This window comes from Dermacentor andersoni, chromosome 4 (genome assembly GCF_023375885.2).
Source record: "Dermacentor andersoni chromosome 4, qqDerAnde1_hic_scaffold, whole genome shotgun sequence".
NCBI lineage: Eukaryota > Metazoa > Arthropoda > Arachnida > Ixodida > Ixodidae > Dermacentor > Dermacentor andersoni.
Genome location: NC_092817.1, coordinates 119440606 through 119463994, shown reverse-complemented (window position 1 = coordinate 119463994; position 23389 = coordinate 119440606). Strand labels below are relative to the sequence as shown.

Genomic DNA, 23389 nt, shown 5'->3' with positions numbered 1-23389 from the left:
GTTCGCTTGACCTTCAATAATGGCTGTTATTCGGTAGAGTTTCTCATGGGGAGAAAACTGCGCACACGAACTCCAATATCCGCCGCAAAACTTCTTCCCCGGCTACCTTACTGTACAACAAGTTGCCCAAATTGGAAGAGAAGTACAGTGAGAAGAAGAAGACGCACTAAAATGCTCCTCTCGAGGCACGCACAATGCCAGGCGGATCACAATACGGAAGTCTGAATCCCCGACCTGAGCAAGGCTGACCTCGTTCAGTGCAGGTCCGCAGAACCAAGGTCATATTGGGTCGAAACGGATAGCAGATCTGTAAGGCGCAACAGAATTCATGTTGGCCCACTGCCCAACGCCTCGAAGACTTTGGAGGAGAGCGCGACGAAGAAACTGCTCCGTCAAGTAGAACGACGAGGAAAATCTTTCTACGCGACTTTATTTATGCCAACCTGCATCGACGGCATCGCAGGGAGTTTTATTGCCACCTGCATTTGGTCGATCGGACTCACTACCACACATGAAGGGGCAGATGCGTCATCCGTCCAAAAAGACGGTAGTAAAACTGCCGATTCTTCCCGAAAAATGGAAATATGTATGACCGACATCATCTTCTTGGACGGCAGGGTCTCCAACTCTCAGAAGGACCTGAAGACAATAGAGCTCATGCACCACAGTCCTTGAGGATTTAAGACAATTTTTCAAACAGATGAAATGAGAGGACATTCGCTATCAAATTGTTAACCACGAAATGTGACCTCAATGCTAGGTTTCAACTCTTTTGAGATAGTGGAAAACATTAGGTGATTTAGAGTCAGGTTAAAAACATGGAAATAGCTTGCCTACTATTGCGACGTGGTAGTGACGGTGAAAAACACAGTAGCAACAACTGTCAATCACGAAAATAAATCTTTATTGAGCCAACCTGTGCCCAGAAAAGCAGGTTACATTCCAAGCACGATGATAGCGGTGAGCACAGTCGGCGATCGTCAATAATCTGATCAGTGGCCAAAGCGTGCCGGCTTTTTATACATTACTCTTCGGTGGTTTAGGCGTAATAGCTGGTGCGGAATGCCTCACAGAAAGTGCTACGCGATTTGTGTGGCGCATACAACCACATTACGCAAGGTCCGACGAGAACAGGCAATGAATAGAACTATCGATAATATTTGAGAAATTTAGGTACATGCAGACGTGTCCTGCGCCGAGCGATTACGTTTAACATTTGTTAGCCAGTCACCGGAGAAAGATAAATAAGCACGCGTGCCACTATTTACGCAACATTTGTTGTAGATGCTCTGTTCATAGATTTCGCACAGCTCGGTGTATAATTGCACGTCTCTGTTTAGCATGTTTGTAGCATTTTCTGGATGTCTCAGCGTAGCGAAAGTGCTACTTCGGATAGTTGAAATCATTTGCGGTCGTCTTATCGCTGACCTTCGACGCCGACGCGGGTCTATACCATACGTATTCTCCCGCTTGGGTGATCGCCATCAACCGCAGAGAAAAAACACAATGGCCTCCAGGCATGTTTACATCCTCAATGCTTCCTGCCTCAATTGCCTCAAGGCCTTATTTAAATGCCACGAAAACGAGTCTGCAAAGACATCTATTTGCGACCATTTTTCCTCGTCTCAATAAACTCTTCAAGAAACATCAACAAGAGCTAATGAGGCATTTCGTGCGGTGACCTTCTCAGCGATAAGAATGTCTGTTTCTTGGCCAATCCCCAGTAGTGGGTAGGAGCTACTGTTCGGAAATAAAAACGGGACCAAGAACACGCATTGCAAATTCTCGCCAGCCACAAGAGTAGTCGCATTTGTGGCCACGGTGATATCAAACTTTCGCAGCACGTCTCTTCTTTCTCTCAGGCATTAAAGTAAAAAAATATATATAAATCCTGGAGTATTATTTGCGAAAGCCATGATATCATTATTAGGCAGGGTGCATGCATCAAAATGATTTGTCAAGAAAAACATAAGGGGGTCATCAACTGCACAGCCTGGTTTGGCACCGATTACTAGAAATAATTTATCTTTGAAAATTTTGATCACTTACAGGTCTCTAACGCGCACCGAAATCTAAGCACATGGGTACTTTCGGTTATTGCCTCTGTAGAAAACCCTTGACCTCGAGTTCAGCAGTAAAACGCCCTAGGCGCTAGTATAAAACTGCTGGCAGATACCAAAGGTTGTAGAGCACATACGATGACATTGAAAGCGCCAGGACTTGGTGTCAAATGCAGCGTTTCCCTGCGGTTTCCATGGAAAAACCTAAAATGCTTTACCGACAAAACAGCGCACCGGTCAGTCGCTTATCAGTATGTAATCAGTCAATTAATAGGACATCATCAAAAGCGCGTGCGGAATATTTGCAAGACCGAACACAGGAACGGGCTGACAGGTAGCAACGCCGCCTTGAGATGCGGCAGCATTTTCTCGTGACAGCGTTATTACTTCGCGTGTGAAAGTACTCTAAGGCTCCACGTTACAGCATTTGCATTTTTTTTTTGTACGAGAGCAGCCAAAGTAGAAGAAAATACGTAATTTGCGCATTGGTAATGATTTCATTGTCATAAATGTTGGCGCAGCATAAAGATGTAGAAAGCTTGTGCATATCCTTTGTAAATGACTAAAATCATTTGTGTCAGATAAAGAATGTCAGAACTTTTAAGCACTGTATTATTATTTATAACTGATTCAGTATTTTTTTCTTTGGGGGGCCTTTCATTGCTTTCATCGCTTCTTGATGTAGAAGGGAAGCTTTTTTTTATTAAATTAGGTATACACGAAAAATGTTCAACCACTTATAGCAATGACGTCGGATCGTTTTCACGTATTATCAATAATTACACCAAAATTGATTATTCTCCTTCTCGTTTGCTTTATGTTGGCAAGAGACGCATTCTTACGTTCTAATCTTCGAATTGTCTAAACTATTGAGGGAAAATCTGTTATTGAACGCAGGAGAACAGCAGAAGAAATGAGTGAACGAGACACCGAGTTAAAGTTTAGAAGTGATAACGGTATGGCAATCCAGACATTTCTTGTGGAATTATTGTTTTATTTAAACTCAACTTTTGCTGTTTGGGATGCCACGCAATGGGTTGAGCCGGACACTTGGTGCCTGCCCTGGTCCTCAAATTTCGCCCAATCTCAGCAAAATGTTTTTCGAAAGGGCTGACGGGCGCCGTCATAATGTCTTGATGAAAGCGGTAATTTGAGTTTTGAGATTTGCCAGTAAATATTTGGTGATCATCCGCGTGACGAGAAAGTCTGGAAAATGTTCCTATTCTTAGCGCGTTTAATAACGAAGAAATGGGCCAAAATTTTATCAGTCAGTTGCTTATCTGAAATGGCATCCTGTATGTAGATTTAGGGTGCGATCTTGTACGCGTTCCAACGTCGAACGGAGGTGGTCCGTTCTTTATGTCACGAAATAGGCGGTCGGTTCCGTAGCGTTCGTCCGATAGCAGACGACACGGACTGATTGACAGTAGATATCACGTCACAATTGACGTCATGGTGTTTGTCACTGTTCAAATTGACCAATCGTGTGCAGCTCGGTGGTACAGACCGCCTCAGTTATATTATGGAGCGCGTACAAGATCGCACCCCTAATGTTACGGTTCACTGGACATCCAGTAGGTTGGTGCTGCAACTGTAGAGCACGCGAACAAATTTTGAAGATTTCGTCGGCACACTCGAAATTAGTAAATGACGCATCGCTACTTCCTGCTTGTATTCTGTGGTAAGAAAAAAAAAAACTTTACTAGACGGGTTTTGCTAAATCCACAGTTGTCTTACTTTCCCATAGGCTAGCAAAAAAGAATCAACGATAATGACCTATGTTTCCTTTGGATGCTTTATTACAAAGATATGCATAAATACCGGTTCTGAAAACCAGCGAAAGTATGAAAAATAAAACGTCGCTTACTCACCATTTTCAGTTTAAGCACTGACACATAGCAGTCGCGCTGCCTTGTAGGCGGAAGAAATTGCGAAGCAGGGTCGCTTGAGAATAATCCTCTCGGTAAAACAATAAAGAGCGCTGTAGGAGGCAGTCAGTTTCGCATAGCCCGAACTAACCAATCTCTGTGGCCGGAAAAATAACAATCCTGCTCCTTCGCGCCCCCCAAGGCTATGATTTGCGCACACAGGAAATGTTATATTGCAATGCACAGGAAGTAAAGCTGAGGTGTATGAACTGCATCAACGCAAAGTTGGACTAGCAACGATAGATCTTGTGGTATATTTCAATGCACTGTGCTGAAAACGATAACAACTCTACAGGACTTCTTCTTGACGCACCGCCGCGAGCACAAACGAAAATGGCCTCGCTTTTACCTCTTTACTACATCACTCTTGACACCCCTTCCGTCGCTCTCACAGTCCTGACGCTATAGTGCCGTGTCTCCGTGCGGTGTCTTCCTATTCATGAGCTTTTCTTGAGCTTTTCTTGAACTCCAGCCTAATCGATTCCTCCTCCCCATATATAGCTGCCTATAATTTTCTCGGCGAACGTCCTACCTCGAAAAAGACGACCAAGCAAGCACGAACAGCAAAAACACAAGAAGTCCGAAGACGCGCGACATTATGCTCTGTAGTGAGCGGTAAAAACAGAGAGGCTCTTTGTTGCTTTGCGAACTTTTTAATTCTGGTTCACTCTACAGCCTTTGCTCGACGCATGAAATCAGGTGACGTGCCCCAGTGACATGTACGATGACGCTTCCGACATGGGATTGCGTGTTTTACGTGTGAACGGATACTGTTTTCTTTTCTTTTATATTTTTGCATGTTGTATATCCCAATCATTGATATCCACAGGACAAGTTCTACAGGGCCCGCGCAAAAGACCTGATAAACGAATCAATTCAAACTACGTGCTTTTACTTCATGAGACTGCGTAACTTGTTATAAGGAACACCTCAGTGAGGCACTTAGAATAAATTTCAACCACCTTGGGCTCGTTTACGTGCATTTACTCTAAGTACATGACCGATTTTTCATTCCGCCCCCTGCAGAATGCAGCAGCCGCGCCCGCGATACGAACCCGTGGCCTGATGCTCAGCGTAAGAACGGGATTGCACCCAAGCCACCGCGGTGGCTATGAAAGCCAGCGCGCATCGTTCCTAAACATCGTTAGCTTAAATTCAGAAGCCTAACATCCCAAGACTATTGTTATGTGTCTCTTGAAGAAGGCCATGGTTTCAAAGGTGCAGATGGCGGATTCTGTGAGCTTCGATGTATCTCATCCCCATTGATTATCGAAAACCCCACCGTTTCATGATACCGCTGAGCTAGAAGTTGTAGTTACGCTTTCGCGGATAAACAAAACTGGATCTTTATTTGCGTATTATGACCTAATGTGGCATATTATAGGAAAGTTTGAAACCAAATAAATACATGTAACGCGGAAATTTACATTGTAGCATCAAATATTTCATCTGCATGGTTTTCTTGTGACCCACTGCCTTTCTTTTTTCTCGCTATGACTCCTTCAAGTGACCTGCCATCTCCTATCTCTCGGCAGCCTCGCCATGGGGACTGTCCACGTTGTTCTCATCCGAGGGTGCTGTACGCCACTTGTTCAGCTTCTCTAAAGTTTGAAGCAGCGCATACTTTTGCAGGTCTACCACGTGCAGGGGCGGCCTGCCGCAGGAAAGATGTCAAGCTTTCAAGTGACACCCTGTTCTTTCTTGGATTTTCCGCCAAGTCTGCCGGCTTTCACTCCAATCCTAGTGCTCCTGTCATCGACACCGTCCAATGAACACTGCATCCTATGAGCCAAGAGAGCCAGGGACCTTAGGTCAAAGCGTCAAGTTGGCCCCGGGGACCTATGTATGGTGAAATGTCAGGCTCATGCAAGAAAAATAATGGCTTTTATGGGTGGCGACTTCAGGACGTCATTATTCGTGCGTAGACATCGCCAACAGACGACTGATTTCGCACCAGCAAAGCATTGGATTGCGAACGATAAAGTAGTACCAGCGAGCACAGCGGTGTTTAGCGTAAAACCTGTATATATCTATACGGAACAACTGCACATAAAAGCCTGCTCAGCGCTGCTATATAGTGAAGACGACGAGGACGATGAAGTGGAGCCGATTACCCGCCGTGGTTGCTTAGTGGTTATGTAACTACTACAGTGGTGTTTGCTCAGACGAGGATGAAATTATAGTTCTTTCAAGGCAATTTTCTTAAGCTCTTCATACGTTATTTTTATTAATTTCTTCCTTACAATTTTACCAATTTTAGTAGTAACTGCAATTTCCAAATACCATCCAAATCTTGGGCAATCCCACGCAATGGGTCTGTGCCATTGTAAAAGGAGAACCAAACCAAACCAAATATAACATATCGCGATATTGGTCGCGTTTGAACTACCGTATAAATATATGTTGTGCATATACTTATAGCTTAGTTACACGCAATGGCATAATGCTTGCCCTCATAGGTATATATGTATAGCTCACAGACCATTTCTCAAACAGCGCGTTGCACTAAACTGCACTAAACTGCTTCCTTGATTTCCTTCTTCTTCTTAAGTTTGCAGCATAACAGAACACGTATAAATAGAAGCCCTGCTGAGCACGAGGTCGCGGGATTGCATCCCGGCCACGGCGGCCGCATTTCAATGGGGGCGAAATGCAAAAACACCCGTGTACTTAGATTTAGGTGCACGTTAAAGAACCCCAGGTGGTCGAAATTAACAGAGTCCTCCACTACGGCGTGCCTCATAATCAAAAAGTGCTTTTGGCACGTAAAACCCCATAATTTAATTTTTTTAAATAAATAGAAGCCCTGATATATAGTATTTAGATATATGTCCTACTGATCTGTGCGTACGCCTCCCATCACCACCATTCTTCCTTCGACAAGAGTCAGACATCGTTTTCGTCCTCGTGACATCACTGCGCCAACGTCTCACATGGTGCATATGCTTGATTGGGTGTTTGTATTTTGGCATGCCTTGCGCGCTTTGTAGTGTAAAGATGTCATACGTTGCACGCGATTGCTCGATGTGTGGGATGAGAACGAAAAGAATTGTACGTGCAGCATTACTTGTGCAGCATTTTATTGATTAATTCACTTAGGCTTTGCTCTACATATGGGCGTTTGGTCCGCATGTTTTTATCACTTCAATGCCTGAAATGTAGTTGACTTAATGTTGTGAACTATAGTTTTTTCTAATGACCTCGAAGCCATTGAATCGGAAAAGTCAGTGCATGATATTCAAGTGTGAGCATAGAACTTCTCTGTGATGAAAAAAAAAGGAACCTGCAAGGTAGTTGACATAAAATTTCTAGAGAAGGGCGAAAATTAGCTTTTTCGAATACAAATCTAGCATGAATAGTAAATATAGAATATGAATTAGTCTGAAGCGGACCTTTATATTTACAGCATTTATTTATTTATATCTTTATTTCGGTGTAGTTAGGCACCATGCTGGTATTGAATACAGTGCAAAAAGACAGACTATCACAGACAAAGGTCTTAAACACAATTGTTACTGAGAAACCGCAGGAATAACCTCTCTTCATCTTTGCAGCTAGGTTGCAAACACATTGTAGAAGAATGAACGGCTGCGGTATGACAGTGTGACAGAAACGAAAAATAAATAGTTACCGAAAATGGATCACAGGCCATGGAAAAGCAAAAAAAAAGCTGCTAAGGAACTGATGTGTCGGACATGCATGTAAAAGGGCCCGTTGGAGCGGAAACATCACTGGATGTACCGTAAAAGAAAACTGCGGCAGGACTAAACTGCCAAAAACACTAAATGACTGACTACAGGCACAGATTACAGCTAGTCATGAAGCCTTCTTTAAGAACCCAAATACAAAGCTTGGTTTATCCTTTTTCTTCTGCATGGCTTCAAAAAATGATCTTTCTTTCATTACTGAGACTTTTCGATACTTTGTTTAGCAGGCGGAGAACAGTAAACATAATTTAACAGATGGCTGTTGCAAATTATTTCGTTAGTTTTGAATACTGTAAAATACCGAAGAGTTCCTTTATTAAATATGAATACAAACAGGTAGTACGTAATATTCAATTCGAATTCGAAACTTTAAAAATTCGCCTAGCTCTGTAGAAATGCACGAATTCTTTGAAGCTTCAACGCCAACAACAACGAAATTTCATTTGAGCTAAATTCGATATAAATGCGTAACATATACTGTCGAAGTAATCTTGGCAAAGCCACAGGGCTGGTAATTGTCCGATAGTCTTATTAGCAGCCTTTAAATAGCGCCTGAGCAGACGACACGAGCCTCTGGCGGTGAGCGACAATGCTGTGGATATGGCAAAAGTCCCAGAACCGCACGCGACAGCTGACCTCTCATTTGCGCCAAGGCCACCAGGCACATCGCTCGCCCAACATTTCCTGTACTCCCTCGGCGTGCTTTCTCGTTGTTGTGCAGGTGATTCGAGCTGTTGCAAGAATGCCGACGCGTTGCGAGGCAGTCGGCTTCTGGAACACGTACTCAAACGCTGCGCGGTACATTTCGCACAGCAACGCAGAACAAATCTTTTGGGTCCCAGCTTGCGCAGGCGCAAGCGTGCACGAGGCCAGTGCGATGCGGACCAGCCAACGTACACAAATCCTGTACAGCACTTGACGAAGCTGCACAGTGTACATTTAGGGAGCAAAGTCCCTAAACCGTGCAAGATCTGTTTGCTGGGCACTTTCTCGTGTTGACCATAAGTGCGCTCAGTTCTGTGAACTGGCATTTCTCGCTCCAGGATATCACAAATTCAACAGACCTAATCGAAAAAAAAAATTCCGATGATTACGATACTCCCTAATGCGAAATTTAAGCGTAGCATTATGCGTGTTTTCATTTCGCTATATATTGAGGCAAATAATTTGAGACCGAAACTACCACACCGAGTGCCGTCAGCGCCTTCGCAGACGGAGGGACAGTATATGGCAACGCTGGCATGATGAAAGGTGTCAGAGCCAGCTGTTGAAAAAGACGACGACGAACATGCGAACAGTGGCGTTCACGCGTTCGCCCGGTTACGCCGACGCCGACGCTCACCCAGGAACGGACGCCTAGGAGCTGTGCTCTACAAGTGTAAATAAATACATTCACACTGCCTTCATACCACACGTTCACAAGAACACCTATTTGTTTTGCTACTTTTCATTTGTCGCCAGTGCACTACTAACAAAAAATATTATTCAGGTACCACGTACTGTGGCAATTGATGTTATGCGAAGCATGTTGCAGGCACTGGCTATCCATCATTGCTCGGCCCCCTTCAAATATGGTACCAGATGGGCGAACGTGTTTGTGTAGAGTAAGCCATCGTGCATGTTGCGTGAGCCTTCGTGGGACGACAGAAGCAGCACATAGATATCATGTAGTGTCATGAATGTCATGCCATACATGTCATCATTCATGTCATGACACGAAAGTCAATTAGGCAACTAATGTCATGACATTCCAGTCATGTCACGTGATATGGATACATCTCATGGTATTCAAGCTATGATACACATGTTATGACACGAAAATCATACTATTGGTGTAATGACACGCATGATATGCCATGTTATTTACGTCATGCCGCATGTACTTCGAAGGTTGGGGGTTCGGTCACTACCCGCGACAACGTATCTTTTCGTCCACTTTCATTTCTCCTTTTCTTTATTATTTTCCGCATTTCACTTTCAACCGCACCTACTTAGATTTCCTTGTTTTCATTGCTTGTTGGCTTTATGTTGTCGCGATTAACAAGAATTGAACCACTCGGGTTCCCTTCTCCTCGTTCACGTCACGCCACGTGATTCATTTCATGCATCTTCTGACATATTTCCACTCAAAGAAACGACAACGATGTTATCACGATATAGAGTAGGAGACTTGATCACGACATTCGTGTCACGAATATCATGTCATGCTATGCCGTTCATGTCACTCAAGCCTGCCATGACATATCCTGGTTAAATCGAGTTGTAGTTGATCCGGTAAAAGAAACGATCATGACGGCATCACGACGGCTCATGATCATATACAGAAAATTAACTTAGAAGGGCCCATTGTAGGTAAAGAATGCATTAAAACATGGAATTGGCAGACTCAACTGCAGCATATGTACGGAATGTGGAGCATAGCGCGAGGGCAGAATTGATGCATTGTAAACGCTCTCGAGTAATGCACTAGTGTGCGAGTAGAATTTTCCCAAAACACTCGTAAACAAAGTAACGATTTCACGTGAGCTATAAATTATTGCACCAAATTTGTGCGCTTTGGATGCACTAAGGGGGACAGTTTGTAGAACTGCGATATCTGTATTTGGTAGAAACCTAGGAATTTCTAAACGTTGTGGTTCTATATTGTCTTTAATTTGCCAATTTTTGGCAACTTGCTTCTGCGCTGTGCGCACGGGGAAATATGCTGCGACCGATGTGCCTCCGGTAATGCTAGCATAAAATTCTACCGAGCGGGTTGCATTACCACTATAAAAAGCTTAACACTGAATTTTTAGCCCTTATCATTGAGAAAAAGAACCTGTACCTAAGGATGTGCACTTAATTGAAGCAATTATACTTTACCAGCTTCTTCTTATATCAGACTCTTCTGTCAATAACAAAAAAGAAAAGAAGATGCCTTTTAGGGCCAGTCTTATTTTGCCGACTTTCTGCTGCGGCGTTTCAATCAAGTACTGAAGTTCGCCGATACATTACCGTCTATATGAACGTGCATCTCAGATAGCTTTAACTGTAGGATCAAGTGGTGAGGTTGCCCGAATTCGTTTCCTGCAACTCTATTTCATTTCTATATGGGCTAAGAAACAGAGCGATGCAAACGCACGCACACACACAGAAAAAAAATTGTGCACACGAAAAAAAAAAATGGAAAAGAAACACATTATCGATTGTCTGATCTTGCAAGCGAACTTGTAAAAGCATGAAAATGAATGGCAGTTAATCCAGACTGTCGGTGCCTTTAGGCTACATTGCAGGAAGCTTGCAGAAGCGATGGGCGAGTATTGTGAATGCAAGCGAATAGCCCGAAGTAACAAGTGAGCGAGCAAGTGAACAAGTGAAAGTTAATCATACCGAGTGCAACCGTCGACGAACACAGATCTCCGACCAACTGCGTGAACAGCCGTAAGAGCCAAAAAAAGCTATCCGTTGTAAAATTCCGCGCGGCCCGTACTATCCGCAAAGCAGCGTCTGGTGAAGGCCGTGGTCCATGAATAGCTACTGAAGAGAGCAACAGGTTTCCTGCCTTGCCAGCTTGCGCCTCCGAGTGCCACGCTTGGAAGTTAGCCCTCTCCATCCTGTGGAAGCCTTCTCGCGTTGCGAAATGAAGCCAAATCATTTGCCGCGTGTTAGTTATGTTCTTCGGCGATACATTGCGCTGCCAAGTCCTGCTTCCTTGTCCTTTGCATAGCAGAAATGTACCGTATTGCATCAGAACTTCAAGTAAAGTTTTCTTGTGTGTCCGGCAACTGTCATCAGCTAAGTCAATAGCTTAGCGTGGCCGCCCTGTGTCTGCTAAATGTTGACGTGTTCACCCTGACGCAGTGAATCAGGTACCTCGCGAATGTTCATCTCACTTATTAACACATACAAAAAAAGTTCACCGACGATTATGATACTCCATAATGCGAAATTTGAGCGCAGCTCTATACGTGTTCTCATTTCGCGATATATTTAGGCAAATAATTTGAGAGAGACATGCAGCGTAGTCGTCGATCGTCGAAAATCCGATCTACGGTCAGGCGCATGACTTACACATGACTGTCGAAGGTTCCAGTGCAATCGATAATCTCCATGTTGCTTTCAGAGAGTCCTACACAATTTGCGTCGCGCATACAGTCAGATAAGAAAAAGCTTTGGTAACAACGGCCAACGTTGCACTATCGATAACATTCGACAAACTTCTGATACATGCAGGCGCGTAATGAGCCGAGGGATACCGCTTGACACTTACTTATTAGCGGGTGAAAAGCAGTGACCGAAGAACGATAACGAAGGGAAGAGACGGCGCACGGTATTCTGGAACCATTTCGTAGTGGTAGTCGCCGCAGAGCCTCTTAAGCGGCACTACGCTTTTCTTCTCCCGCTTTCGCCATCTCCTCCTCCTCCGCCTTCCGCCACATGCTTCCGCTGCACGCTCCTCCTCCGCTTTCCTCCTCGAGCTCTCTCGCACTCAATGCTTTTTAAAGCGAAGCTTTCTATGTTTCACTGATTCGTCCGTGAGCGCCGAAAGCGCACTGCAGGAAAGTGAACTTACACATCCATGTAGAACACGCAGTTTACATTCGCGTTACTGCGCCAGCGTCGACTGGCCGGCCGGTCAGTGCCTGATAACGGCGCCAAGCGATGAGCTCAGCAAGAGTAGCGCATGTGCACAAAGTTCACGGGAAGCGTAAGTTGCGTCTGCTAACTATGACACCCCCCCTGTCGCGATTGCCTGAGCTTCCCTGCTTAACGGAGATAGCAAGTGAACGTTAACAAAGGCTCGTCTTAATATCTAAAAAAAAAAAGAAAATAAATCAGAACCCGTTTCTTAAAGAAAGATGCAAGATCTATCCAAATAGGTCGCGAAGCTTCAGGCGAAAAGCGGTTCAGTACAAATTGTCACCGACATCAGCAAGGGTGGTTATGGGAGCAGCGATTCAAGCGCGACTACGTTTGGAGGGAACAAACATTGGGGAAAACAGCGTTTTTTAATTGAAGCGAGACACAGTTAGATTTATTAAAGGAAAATAAAATTTCTGGTCAATCTTATATATACGTGACGAGTTAAGAAAATATAGGTTTATTTAATTTTATTATTATTAATCAATACATTTCTTTTCAGCGCCCATCGTACAGGGGGCGTTGACGCCGCTATCACTCGCAATGCAATGCAGCTCTTGAAATGTGCAGAAAGGCGCGCTCGTGAAGTTCACCTGTTGAAACCCTCACACGTTCGCCCCCCTCGCACGTTGTGCTTTTTTGCTTGTCGACGTTTGTCTGAATTTGGTGACGCGGGTAGCTTGATCGCTTCTTAACCTGTTGAGTCAAAAGTAGTGAGTTACGACCGCCAGAAAATTGATTAGTTGTTTCCTGCGACTGCGCTGGCCGACGAACTTGGCGTCCGACAATATATACGACATGCACTCTACACCTAAAGCTTATGTCGGCCTGAAAAGAAAGTATGTATGTTCTGTGCAGGGGTGCGATTTCGACAAACGTACGGCTGGCCATTTCCAGTATCGCTATCTCCACGCATCTCGGTGTGATTATCAATGATATGAAACTTTACCCGGCCAGTACAAACGACAGCGCTGCGGCGACATGAACTGGTACACATGCTGTGCAAGGAGCATTGCTCACGCAAGTACTGCAGGTGGCGGCGCCAGGTACGCTGATGACGTTCCGATCATTATAAGCCGTTATCCCTCTTTAGCGCCTCCTTATTCATCCGCATCGGACCATTATGAACCGATACAAACTTACCTAAGCGGCGGCTTCGTATGGCACCGCCACGCGGACCGTGCATTGAAAGCAATCTGCGATGCCTACAGACAGCGCCGACTGCTCATAGTTTCGTGCGCTGTGTTCTCACATCTTACTCAGCGTTGAAGATAGATGCGCGGACCCATACCTTCAAAACGACCTGCGAATGAGGTAGTGCGTGGCATGTTCTGAGAGCTCTGTGAGCGCTGTGTTCTCGCCGCTTTGTTATCGTTGAAGCGAAAGGCAGCAGGAAGGTGAGTTCGTTCGCTGCTGTCGGCGTTATCTTGAAAACGGTCGTCTTACGGGACGGAGGGACGGTTTTATCGTTGGGTAAGCATAGAAATGCTTACGCATTTAAAACAAGAAAGGAGCGTTACGCAACTACTTTGCAGCCCACGGGACATCCGTGCCAAGATCACGGTACGACCTGTACCCAGAAACGTACACCCCGAAAACAACAAGGGCAGACGACAAGCGAGAGGACAATTCCTCCTTAACCAAGCCTTGGCGAACCGCGAACGCTCAGCTTTTGTGGACGCGGCTGCATACGCGGGAAACAAAGCTTTCGCAGTGGCGGTTGTGGACGGCCGCGGATCCACAAGAAATGCAGCCATGGTAATCGCAAGGAAGCGTGAACAGGCCGAACAGGTTGCGATCGCTGTTGCGCTCACCGACGACCATCTTTGCCATATCTACAGCGACTCCATAGCAGCTATCAGAGCTTTCCAAAAGGGCACGGTCTGCGCACAGGCTCTCAGAATTGTTACAAAGAAAGAGATTAAGAAACACGTCATATACTGGTTCCCGGCACACTTAGGACCAAAGGCCGGCGACGTCCCCAACCTTAACGAGGCGGCACACGAGGCTGCGCGCGCGCTTACAGACCGCGCTGCATCACCCGACCACTCGGAGAACAAGGACGCCCCCACTACATACAATGAAATCACTAAACACTACTACCTACAACGTAGAGAGTATAACACGCCACACCGCACGCTCACTCGAGCTCAAGCGGTTACACTCAGAATGCTACAAACAGACGCATACCCCACGCAAAACAGACTACACCATTACAAGCCTGAGCTCTACGACAAGTCTTATTGCGCCAATTGCAGTAGATCCCTTAACGTATATCATTTACTCTGGCCGTGCTCGCGAGCTCACATAAACTACGAACAGGACAAGCGCAAGTTCGAAGAAGCAATCCGGAGCGAAGAACTCGCTCCCTAACTCTGGGCCGTCCAGCAGGTCCACGGCGCCGCCAGGAAAGTCAACCTCCCGGTTCCGTCGTGGGAGACGCCCACTCCATGAGAGCCCAAAGCTCTCGTGGCCTGCAGGACCTCGAATAAAGTTGATTTCCTTCCTTCCTAGCATAAACAAAAATGTGAATGAACAGGTCGTGAAGAAGAAGGTGCTCACCATGTGATAAACAAGCGGTAATCTCTACCTGTCGAACGTGCGGCGAGTGTTAGGAACAGTAAAGAGGAAAGCGAATGGCAAGGACTCATCGTGACCAAGGCGTCACTAACGGCTACCCTGAACCGAACAATTCCTCCGAAAGATTAGCTGGGCCCGAAAGAAAGCAGGAGCAGCGTCAGTAGAGGTCGGCTTTTCATGACTATAGCTGTCTAGCTTTCCTAGCATGTAGCAAGGGAAGTTTATTTCCTTCCTTCATTCCTCCTATTTCATTGCCGTCTTCCATGTTGCCATGCTGCAGCGAGTATGATTCCACCATTCCTGACATGATGCGCTCCACATGCATCCGTGAAATACGTATTTTACATCACCGACTACATCTGTACGGTGAATTCGATGTGATAATCCTTCCTAGAAAAATATGTTATTTATTTAACAGTTAATAAGCTTGAAAGCTTGTGGATACTCTTTTGCCCCGTTCATCCAAACGCGAATTTCTAATTTAGATATTCAGCGCTTCAAACCCGGGCGTTGATGCAGATAACATGCGATGCTGATAATAATGATTTGGCAAAAAAGAAATTAAATAAATATATGCATTGATTTCTCCTTTAAATGCGGCAAGATCTCATCAGGCTATTCTGGAAACTTTAGTCCTGCACTTAAAGGGGAATGACATTGAATCAACGTGTTGACACAAAGAGATTATTTCTAATTCGTTTTTCACCGCATGCTCACCTCTCTTATAGTCGCCCGTATATTTACGTTTTGCTGCTTTAATTCATGTAAATGCTTCTCGGCATGCTTCACTGAGGTCATTTTGTTCATATGCGCTGTGGTGGAAGCTCTGTGGAGTGCGCTTTCCTTATGTTTGACTTCTGTGTTTTTAAGAGTTTCATAAGTTAATGGGTTACAGAGATCGATTTTTAGTTTACCTCACGTCGTAAAGTATGCGTACTCAAATGTTTAGACAATCCGTAGCGTTGAAGAAGCAAAAAAAGTAGGAGGTACATTTAATCACATTGCCGAATTTAACAGACTGTTCCAATCCTTTGTCACTGTAGTTTGTTTCCGTCGATAACTTCTGAGCGTGCTGCAGCTCCCAGAGAAACACAAGATTAAGAATTATTTTGTATAAGCGTAAAAGCCTAAGAAGTTAATTTGTCGCTCACAAGCTCTCCAGAAATAGTCGTGAAACATGTACGTACATAAGAGCTCCATGTGAAGAAAATAGGCAATCCTGGCGCGGGAAGTCAGGTATGTCGAACAAAAAGGCATCATTGCGAACTTAAATCTTCACTCCCCGCGCTGGACTCTGTGCGGACTTTCACCGCCCGCTGAAGGCACTGTTTTCGTTACGCTCTTTTGAATCCTTTACTTGCGCGCTAGCTGCGAAGACGTAACGTCTCCTTCAAGAAACGTGCTCTTGAAGTAATAAAAAAGGAATAGCGAGGGAAAGAGCAAGGAGGATAAAATAACAGTGGCAACGTAGCGGTTCGCACACCGTGGGAAACGTTCCCACGGGCCGGCGTGAATGTGCGCACCGTCGTACGTCTGGGGAAACACAAAACGCAACAAAAGACCAAGCCATGAAGACATGAGCAATGTGTCCATCGATACGTCTGACTTTCCTTACTTCTTAGCGCGTGCTGCGCACGCCGAAGAGCAAAGTCAGTACTGCTGATGGAAGTGTATGAGCATATGTGTAAATGCGGCGCACGCAACTACACAATTCGAAGAAGCGAATTATGTGCCTTTGTACTTCTTTACTGGGAGTGTGGGAGAGCCTCAGAGTAAGAACTCCCACAGTGCTTTAATGCAGCATCGAAGCGTCAAGGAAAGACAAAAATCACGATCTGGTTTCCCCACAGCGGGCCATTTAATTAGTGAGACCCTCTCCGCCGGCAGACAAAGCACCTCGGCGCACAGCTTCACTCGGTTGTGCATCGCAGGTCTCAGGGCGCATCTCGGTCTGATGTGACTGTATACGAGCCTCTTTGCCTTCGGTTGGATGATTCTCCGCTGGAACTGCAAGCTAGAGGTAGGTGAGAATGCGCTGTTAATTTTCTGAAGCCTCGATTGTAAAGCTTGTTTGTATAATTTAGCAGTGTTACGCGCCTGCGTAAGTGGTCGAAATGGCCGGGAGATATCGACGCAGAGATACCTTAAAAGACCAAAAGCACTGTCATGGAAGCAAAGACGTACTGAAATTTGGGTTTCGTTTACCAGAACTTTCGTTGATGCCAAGGATGCAAAAATTATGAAAAATTATTTTATGTCAACAGCATCGAAGATTTTAATTTCACTGCATTGAGAAAAGGGCGTTATTGTACTCTGCTTGCAAAAACCCAGCTTCTTTCGCACAAGATATTTGTTAATTCGCTCTCGGTTTTCGAGTGTGGCCATAGCGATGCACTACCGACGCGAAAACGAGGCAACGTAAATGCTTCAGGGTAGCCGATGATGGCATCACGACAATGCAAATATCTGACAGATTGGAGTTTCTTTGCTGTTTAACAACACCATTTGAAATTCTTGTCAAGCTGTCATCTTCCATATAAACTTATGTCAGCCGATGAGGTAGGTGCCGTTTCGGTGTCAGTTTCATTTGACCGGAGTCCAGAGAAAGCGTTTAGACGAAGTTTGTTTGATACCATAAAGTGCATGGCACGTCTATAAATCTGTTAAGAAAATCAAATTATGCAGATCCGACCCACATATTCAAATCTATTAGAAGTAAAGCTTTAGTGAAGCCGTTAATTTGATCTTGTACAACTAACGAAGACGCGTACAAATGTGTTTACTTTCATACTATGCAGCGGGGAACCTCATGCAAGTTTATTTTTATCCGTAACAAAAGTCATAAGTTTGATATCATACTGCTCCCAAGCTATGATGAATTCAAAACATCAATTGGGTGCACCATGTAAGACGTCTACATAGCAATATCACCAAGATGAAGACTATATATGTCAATCGTGGATGGAGAACGATGATGGCAGATGTATGCACATACATGTTCGACATATGTCGTGCTACATTTAACGATTATGTAAGTAATGGGGTTTTACATGCCGAAAATACGATCTGATTGTGAGGTACGCGGTAGTGGGGGCCTTCGGGAATTTGGACCATCTGAGATTCTGGGGTAAGGGCGCCTAAATCTAAGTACGCGGGCTTTTCTTTTCGCAGTTAGCCCCCATCAAAATGCGGCCACCGTGGCCGCGATTCGATCCTGCTACCTCGTGCTTAGCCGCCCAACACCATAGCCTGTAAGCAACCACGGCGGGTCATTAAAAATTCTGTACTTGTGTCACAGTGCCGCATACCCCTCCTGTATTGTTGGTCAAGAGTGGCCATATACCCAGTGGCCGATATCTAATCGATGAATCAATGACAATCAAATCAATCAAAGAATGCGTTGAATATAAAGCGCCATTCTCTTAGCATGTTGCTGTGCGTTCGATGTATTTGTGACCCGATATTATTTGTACGGCATTTATGAGGATTTTCTTTTCCTTACATAAAGCAGAGCTGTGCTTACTCGCACTAAACTGTCGGTCAGCGTACAACGCTTATACATGAGCTCGTTCGCTTGTACTAGCATTCGGCGTATAACTTTCGTATCTATCTATTCACCAACTCGCGCAGTTTACTATTCTTCTCTTCATGTTTATTTGTTGTTGTTTTTGTCGTTCCATCGTCCTATTGTCTTTGCCCTCGGTGTCACCATGTAGGTGTCGTTCTTGACATCATATTGCCATCATTCCGCCGCCATTATCGCCATCACGGTGTCATCGCCGTCGTCATCAACATCGTCAGATCACGATAATCGTCTCCGTGAAGCCATTATGATAGCTGTTGTCTGCGTCGTCATCACGAAACCATTACATTTATTTGTCCTGTGGCCGATCAGGCTTACATTTAGAGGGTTTTTATAGAACTAGAAAGGCTTTTCACCATGTTGGGGACGTTGGGATTGGTCCGGGGGGCAACTGCATTCTGGGTGAAAGAGCTTGGAGCAGCAGCAATTGCAGTAGTCTATTATTTTTTCACATTGCGTTCTTGAATTTTCGTGGTCACGGTCCTTAATCAAATCTGCTACCTTGCGCTCAGCAGCATATTGCCTTTAGCACAGAGCCACTGCGACAGGTTACTAATCTTCTTCTCTATCTAACCTAATCAAGCAGTGTTTTTAGTCGTGGACGGATCTTTTACCTGTTACACCTTTCTTTATCATAAACTTACTCTTTTGTTTGGTGGTTGCAGAAACCACCAAAAGCGCGTGACAGCGTCAGTGTATGTACACTGTACTGTTGGATTTCATTGTGATAAAGATTTTAGTTGCCACTAAATAAACACAGAATTGATTTAACCAAACAAAACATTGTACTTGTGTTTTCAGCTTTTCTTCTTTTCATTACAGCCCCTGAAGCCGCGTCTTCTGTACCCGAGAACATGGAGGACTTGAAAGTGTTGGCGAAGACAGAGCTGGGAGAAACAGAAGAAGTCAAACGGGAATCCTTAGCAGAACTTAAGAAGCTTCTCGATGGTAATACACATCATATGAACACCTTGTGTACACCCATTCGGTTTTAGTGGCATGCATACTTCTCAATGGGCGCAACTGCGATATTTCATTTTCCTTGAGATTTGTGACTTAAATGTTCAGTAATGTTAAGTGACAAATGTACGGGAAGGAATAAAAGCAAGTTCCAGAATTGTTCTTTGCATAAATGTTTAGACCTTTTTTTCTCTAGCCACGGTTTTACGAAGAGCTCTTCATTCAAGAATAAATGTAACATGAAATAACTACAATCATCGACAGTACTGTAATGCGAATAACATTTTAAAGGTATTTCACAAACTTTCAGGAGGCTATCTATCTATCTATCTATCTATCTATCTATCTATCTATCTATCTATCTATCTATCTATCTATCTATCTATCTATCTATCTATCTATCTATCTATCTATCTATCTATCTATCTATCTATCTATCTATCTATCTATCTATCTATCTATCTATCTATCTATCTATCTGTTTGTCTGTCTGGCTGGCTGGCTGGCTGGCTGGCTATCTATTATCCTGCGTAACTGTGTCTATAGGTCGTCCATAGTCCATAGTCCTCGGGCTGCTGTGATGTGGGAACGGGGTTAGGAACCAATCGTCAGACCAACATGGATCACTGAGTAGGTAGCACTGTTTACCTTTACGCCAGTCTTTAACGAACCTCTTTGACGCTGTTATGGGCCGCTAGGGGCGCGTTACAGAGTATATGGCATGGGTTTGCACCGCTGCTCAACGAATCTATTTTACGCTTACTTGGAGCACACTGTACTGTGTGCCATTCGATCTGTGTTGCTCTTCCGTGAGTCTCTTGGGTTCCAATTTCGTTCACTAGGTATGTGCTAGTATATCTGTGTCGCTCATCAATGAATGTCATTGACGCCAACTTCGATTCCTAAATAATTGCAACTAGGAATGTGCCGCCCTATAATGACAAAAAATATATCGTTTTAATTTCTCATATCTCGGCAGAATCGAAGCCGCGCTGAGCGCGAATGTACCATTGGAGCCCACTTCACACGGTTTCCTCAAGGAATGCAAACCAACGCTTTAGCAAATCGTGCCACAAATGCAACGGTTATGTGACACTCTTCAATGAACGGATTTCAGGCCAACGCTTTGGCAAGTTGCGCCATGAATGCCCTGGTTATTTTCCACCCTTTAATTAACATCTCGCCAATTTGACTCCCTGGATATGTGCCAATGGTGTGCCGCCAGAGCGGAAACGATCCTCAGCGTTCGCACGCACCGGCACGCCACACGTCTAGTTGGGGAGGCCACGCGCGGACTCCTCGGCAGCGCCACTAGGTGCCGTAGCGTGTCGAGAGAACAGCGTGAGCGAGAAGTCCAGCTGCCACATGACGCGTTCCTCAGTGCATCCACCAGCACGCCATTCAATTCGGAGGCACCGTGCAGGCTCCGCGGCAGCGGCACCGGATGGTGCAGAGTGTTCGACGCATCAGCCCTAAGGGAGGAGTGTCGCTGCAGTACCCGCCTCATACATAAGGCGTTTCGACAGCGGCAACACATTGTGCCGCTATATTGCTTCAATGCTAAGCTCCGGCGACACTCATGATAAGATGCGTTCTGCCGATTTCTTTATAAAGCGCCATCGACGTGTCGCAACTGCATATAGCTTCTCCTAAAGAGCACGATATTAGGAAATAGCCTCATGCAATTTGTAATAGTCAATCAATTTGGGAAGAGTTCGCAAATGCCGATACCTATAACGATGTTTCAGCTCCTATTTGTGCACCACTTGAAGCTACTGTCGTTGGAAGAAGCTGTAGATACGGGTGGCTCTTGCAGCTGCTCATTTTCAATTTTTTGTGTGGACAATCTGAATTACTGCTGTGAGCATTTCTCTTCAGCAAATGTGTTATTGTGATGCCGCCATACTTCAATTATTAATTGTAGCAACATTTTCGAGTGCATGTTAAGGCTTGCCACGCCGGCTGTAGCATGCCACGTAATTTCTCTGCGCGTATTCCACGAGAGAAACTTAACCGACTGTGTTTCCAACCCGCAGAAAACAGTCACCTGCAAATTCCCCGAGATGACGACGTCCTCCTCATGTTTCTTCGTGCCCGAAAATTCAAGGTGTCTGAAACCTTGAGGACAATCAAGAGATACTTGCGTGCTCGCAGAGACATTCCAGAGTATTTTGACAACTTGACTCCGTCGAGCATTCCCTACCAGGCTGTCTTCAATGAACACAAGCTCATCATGTACGCAAAGGAAAAAGATTCTCAAGGAAGGGCTGTGGCTTACGTGAATTTTGGTGAGCAAAGTCAGATGATCCGCTTGTTTAATGCTGATGATGAAGATAAAATATCAGTGAAAGAGGTCAGTGTAGAGGTCTAAAGAAATATTTGCGGCTGATCACAAAGAAAACGGCACGCTGCGATAGAACTTGTACTCTACTCGACATGTTCTCGCAAAGTTCAGTACGTTCTACAGTCTTGTTGAGATTGTTCAGTAGCTCTTACAAAGTGTTGTTGACTGTTTTGGTGCAGCGCTATTGTGGCTATCCCTCTAAAATGATGAAAAAAATATGTGCCCATTTTTGTGGTGGAAAGCTATATCCAGTCCATATAGAAGTCAGTCCTTTCGAGCAAACTAATTTATTCTTTTCAAAATTATGTCCTTATTTGAAAAAAATTATTTCCTAAGCATCTCACGGTTTATGCAATTCGATGCAGTGAGAGGAAGAGGAATGCGTTCTAGGCTCGTATGCTGGCCCCATATCAACGTGACTGCCACGGCGACGCGTCAAACTCGCGACCTTGTTAAGATTAAGGGTAGCACTATTCCCATAGTAACTGAGCCAGCCTAGCAGGTGAAGCGGCATTGTTTGTATTGCTATTTTTGCGTAATGTCTTCCTTTCTTGATGAAGATAACCACAAGACGTCATCGCTCCATACCGTATATGTGCAGGGTCCAAATGCAATGCGTCCAATTGGCGCTGGAATTACTACTAATGGTTACACTTATTTTTTCTTGTCGCCACAGGCGCCTGGAATGCAAGCATATGTTCTATGGATGATCTGGCAAGGTGTGTGTTAGTCGCCCTGGAATCCGGCCTCCAAGACGAAGAAATACAGATTCGCGGAGGTGTAGCGCTTATAGACCTGAAAGGCTTCTGCGCTCGCCACCTAGTGCAGCTCACACCAAAGTTTGCCCGAAAGGTCATTATTCTTGCACAGGCAAGTGTAAAACACTTATTATTCACTTAACAAGACATTTTGGACACTTAGAAGCCTAAAAATTATCTCGAACGTTCACAAAATGCACACGTCGATTTCTGATAACTGCTTATGAGTTTCCTTTGAAAATATTGTAAAATAAGTCATGCGATAAACTAGATCATATTAAGAAAGTGATAAAAGTGATCACCCTGCAAAAATTATCACATTATCATTGGGGTCATACTCTAATATTTAAACATATTCACCATATTTATTTATTGCAGTTATAAATTATGTTATTCCTTAATACGATTCACAATGACTTTCTTTGAACGCGCCTCTTCCATGACATTTAGAAAAGGAACAATATCAGCCATGTAGTTAAATCTTCTAAATGGTGGCACGTCTATGCCGCTTGGTTTAACAGTTTGCCCTTGTCCAATTTTCAGGACACAGTCCCTGTCCGCATCAAAGGGGTCTACTTCATAAACTGCCCACCTGTGACAGAGACCCTGTATGGTCTTGTGAAATCATTTCTGTCGGAGAAGCTGCAGAAACGGGTAAGGCAACAACTGCAATGACGCCTACCGCGACGTCGCGAATGCGTGCCAGTAGCCTAATTATTTGCTCATGTTGAACCATCCACATGCGCTGTTACTATATCCACAGATATATATATATATATATATATATATATATATATATATATATAGTTGTTCATAGGCATAGGCGAATTCAAACAAAATTTTGCAGTT

At 44.6% G+C, this 23389-nt stretch overlaps 1 long non-coding RNA gene across 1 annotated transcript; it reads left to right on the top strand.

Moving 5' to 3' along the window:
* The first annotated feature begins 19308 nt into the window (after positions 1–19308).
* On the top strand, positions 19309–22647 carry LOC126537412 (uncharacterized). The gene is made up of 3 exons (XR_011893632.1): positions 19309–19426; positions 21475–21726; positions 22459–22647. It is a non-coding gene; the product is annotated as an uncharacterized lncRNA (long non-coding RNA).
* Positions 22648–23389: the final 742 nt, after the last annotated feature.